This window comes from Mercenaria mercenaria, unplaced genomic scaffold (assembly GCF_021730395.1).
Source record: "Mercenaria mercenaria strain notata unplaced genomic scaffold, MADL_Memer_1 contig_1620, whole genome shotgun sequence".
In the NCBI taxonomy this organism is placed as follows: domain Eukaryota; kingdom Metazoa; phylum Mollusca; class Bivalvia; order Venerida; family Veneridae; genus Mercenaria; species Mercenaria mercenaria.
This window is the reverse complement of record NW_026459611.1, coordinates 17,581-21,409: the sequence shown is the minus strand read 5'-3', so window position 1 is coordinate 21,409 and position 3,829 is coordinate 17,581. Positions and strand designations below refer to the sequence as shown.

At 38.5% G+C, this 3,829-nt stretch overlaps 1 long non-coding RNA gene across 1 annotated transcript; it reads right to left on the bottom strand.

The window, feature by feature from the left end:
• Positions 1-2,204: 2,204 nt before the first annotated feature.
• On the bottom strand, positions 2,205-3,316 carry LOC128551746 (uncharacterized). Its single transcript, XR_008368879.1, has 3 exons — positions 3,251-3,316; positions 2,586-2,715; positions 2,205-2,233 (listed from the first exon to the last, which is right to left on the bottom strand). It is a non-coding gene; the product is annotated as an uncharacterized LOC128551746 (long non-coding RNA).
• Positions 3,317-3,829: the final 513 nt, after the last annotated feature.

Sequence of the window (3,829 nt, the reverse complement as noted above, 5' to 3'; positions counted from 1 at the left end):
CGAATTTGCTCCTAAATGCGGTGGAAATAACGTAACCCGCCGTTACGAATTTGGAGCGAGTAACGACAGAATTATCACTAAAACACATTTTCGCCTTCATTTTTGTTTCACATACATGTCTGAACTGATCACTTAGATCCCATGTTTTCAATGCATTCACACCTTGAAAGAACGCTACAAGAAGTTTTCCTTCTCCGGCTACACTTAGAACAGGTGGGTCCAAGTACTGGTCAACAACTAAACAACATTCCTTGTCTGCAAGTGACCAAACTTTTATGACACTACCTTCTACAGAAATTACATATTTGTTGTTTAATGCAGTCCGAAGTTTTGACACATTTTTCCCGAAGCTGTCAATAGTTGACGTCACTTTTCCACTCTTTAAATCCCAAACTTTCAACGTATTGTCCTCTGATGCAGTTAAGGCTCGTTGTGCGTCTGTGGTCGTTGTAACAGCGGTTATAAGCTTCGTGTGACCAGATAAAAGATCATACAGTATACCTCCAGGCTCTGTAAGACACCCTATAGATGGAACTAGTGCTGGTATCGACGTATTCTTTGCTTGCGTTACCATTGAATGTATAAACGGGTACCGCGGTGGATCTCCAGGAGTAGAGGGAATATCCCTGTTCACAATACCTTGAAGCCGCCCGACCACCTGACCGGCCAACTGCCGTGGATCGCGTTGTATTGCTGTTGCTGAAAGCTGAAGAGTATCCGACATCAATTTAAGGTCAAGGTCGGACGGTTCCATTTCAAGGCCAATGTGGTACTCTTCCACGAGACTTCGGAGAGAGGTTCCGCACAGTTTGGCTAGCACCCATTCAAAATTGCACATTGTTTCAGTTTTGTATTGTTGCATTAAATTCGACAAGAGTAAATGATGCGGGAGTTCATTAATTTTTCGCAGATTGTAAACACGCATAGAGCCGTCGTTGATCGCATCTTTCGGTTCCCAGTAGAGCGGTTGTTCGGACACGTATCGCAAAACACCCTTGTCATTTCCAGGGTAGGGTTTAGGTTTGGTAACCCATGTTCCAAGGAAATAATCTGCCATCACTTTGTGGTATGACGGAGCCTTGTCGCGCTGGATCAGGTACCTTTCTTTGGCTGCCTCGTGGAAATGGGAATGAGACCATTGCAACGTTTTCACGTTGTCCGCTTTCACTTCCTTTATGTATAGGACCAACTCTTCTCGGATGCGATACCACAATGAACTTGGGACACGTCTACGAACCAAGTTGTAATGTGGAGCAATTTCACCCATAACCGCGTCATCCAATGAAAGAAGGTCTAACATCTCGTGGTCCGTCACTCCATTCCGTGATGCTGCTATGTAACCTATAGCTCTACGAACAAGTGCTTCGCCGTATTTTATCTCCAACTGCCCAAATTTGATTGCCGCCATCTTTTTCACGGAATCAGGTAACTTTGACTCCTGGAAAATCAGTGTAAGACGCCCACTTAAAAAGCTTCATTAAACAAAAGTTTAAGAACAATGGAGTTGGGCATTTTTTAAATGAGTTGAATATAATATCAAACTGTTCTTGCGTAAGGGTATTGTTATGAATATTGCACCAATGGTTGAGAATAATCATTGTATCTGACTCTAGGAGTTCCGAAGTTCTAAAAATACGTCAGCATTGTCGCCTAGCACCGTCTTGAGGTTTGCATACAATCGAACTTTTCATCAGGAAGAGTTGAGACGATGAGATGAACATTGTCTGGCAACGTTTTCGGTAACCATGACAATTTCCCGGGCCCAAATCGTGATCATCTGGATAGAGTTTTATTGAAAACAATAATAAAAATTTCATGTGATGTATTACAAGAATTTTGTAAATATGCTTCAACAAAAAGTATTTTAACCTAAATTTGGGCACGCTCGAGCTTTTAAATTACAACGCTTTAAACGTTTGTAAAAGGCACAATATCGCTTTTGTAAACAGAAGGTCTATGTTTGCACTTTTCTAATCTCAGATACCCCTTTTGAAATTAGTATTCTAGTCCCCGGTTTTCCTGGAATAAAATATGACTGCAAGTATAAAATTCGTCTTTATAATATTTTTGAAAATCTGAACTTTGTGACCTGTTATGCCAGAGGAAACTGAAAAGTACGTTTGCAGAACGTCTTACCTTCAACCTGTCCAAAGCGTCTATAAATAGCACAAGTGGTTTACGCTCGGGGGCCAACTCATTCGTGTGAGAAATCGTTGATCAATCCAACATAATCCTGGAAATAGGAATCTATTGAATATTGTTGGCTTATGAATAAAACATTTTAAATATATTATTTACATCTGCATATATATATAAATTGACTGCATACAATAATGGAAGAAGACAAGAGAGCGTGTACAATGGAAGATTGATCATTGATTTTTATTTGGAACACACTTCTGCTACACAGACACTGGAATATGGCTTTAACAATCAAGCTATATCAATGTTTGCTTTCTTTACCAATTATTATACTGATGTTTTATTTACATATCATTTAACAATACACAGCTCTTTCAGTAAGTTTAAACATTGCTGTTTACTGAAATTATTAAAATCGAATTAATGTATTTAATTCTACGTACCGTTGGTACCTGGCTGGATTCGGCGTTGTATATCAGAGACAGTTGTTGACAGATATTGTACAAGAGGTTCCGAATATTTGTGGATTCTTTCGTTGAGCCGACAGACCGTACCACAGTCGCAACATCTTGGCTGCAGAGAGAATTAAAAAGAATATGTATTATAATCAATATGGTAAAAACAATCATATACTTATCTCTCTTAACCTTTAGCCTGCTAAATTTCCAAAATAGACAGGTCCATCATATAATTTGGCCCATATCAATTTATTATTCGAAGGGTTATTCTCTGAAATATTCTAATTTGAAAAAAGCGAACAGTGCAGACCATTGATCAGCCGGCACGATGTACAGGCTGATCTTGGTCTTCCTGATCGCAAAGGCTTAATCACTTGCCGCAAAGCAGGCTAAGGGTTAAACAAATGATAAAGATCGTATTTGTAGGGGAAAAGGTATGTGGGAAGAAAAGGCAAAAACACTTTCTACCGAAAAACTACGGTACGCTGAACTTTTCATATTAAAACGTCTTAATGAGTCTAAAATTTCTTACGAATTTTAGATTGTACAGTGACATTATATAACAACATTTGATTTCTAGTAATTTTTATTTTCTTTCTTTCTTTAAAAAGAAACAACAAAAAATAGCTTTAGTTTAAAATTTGGCTTACCCTCTAAGCCATCGATGTGTTTCTTTTGCTGCTTTAGCAAGAACAGACGACTTTCCACAGCCAGGGGGGCCCGTCACAACAAGAACGGATTGGCACGTGGAACGGAGGTATGACTTCAGACAGTACGTCTCTTTCCTGCCCTGAAAATTCTGTGACTGAAAGAATTTGAATTGTCAAGTTACCAATGAATCTTGGTAGAATATATCGCAACAACTAAAAAATAATGCTTTGACTCAGAGTGATCAAGTCTGTTCATATGGGTAATGATATTTGCAACCTATCACCGCCACACTTGCTTAAACGCAGCTCTTATCATAAGCAACATTTAATGAACTCCGTGACGATAGTCCCACAATATAACACAATGATGCGGTATATACAACTTTGTTGCAGTTGTAGGTTAAAAACACCTTAAATAACATCTTCTATAAGTAAATGGCACAGTACAATAAGCAACAAGTACCATATTTAAATCAAGTTTCGTTTGGACATAAATGGAATCGGAAATTGTAATACCTCTGTTGATAAAAGAGAACATGCTCTGAAACTTCATCAAACAGTTTTGAATGTTTTTTGTCT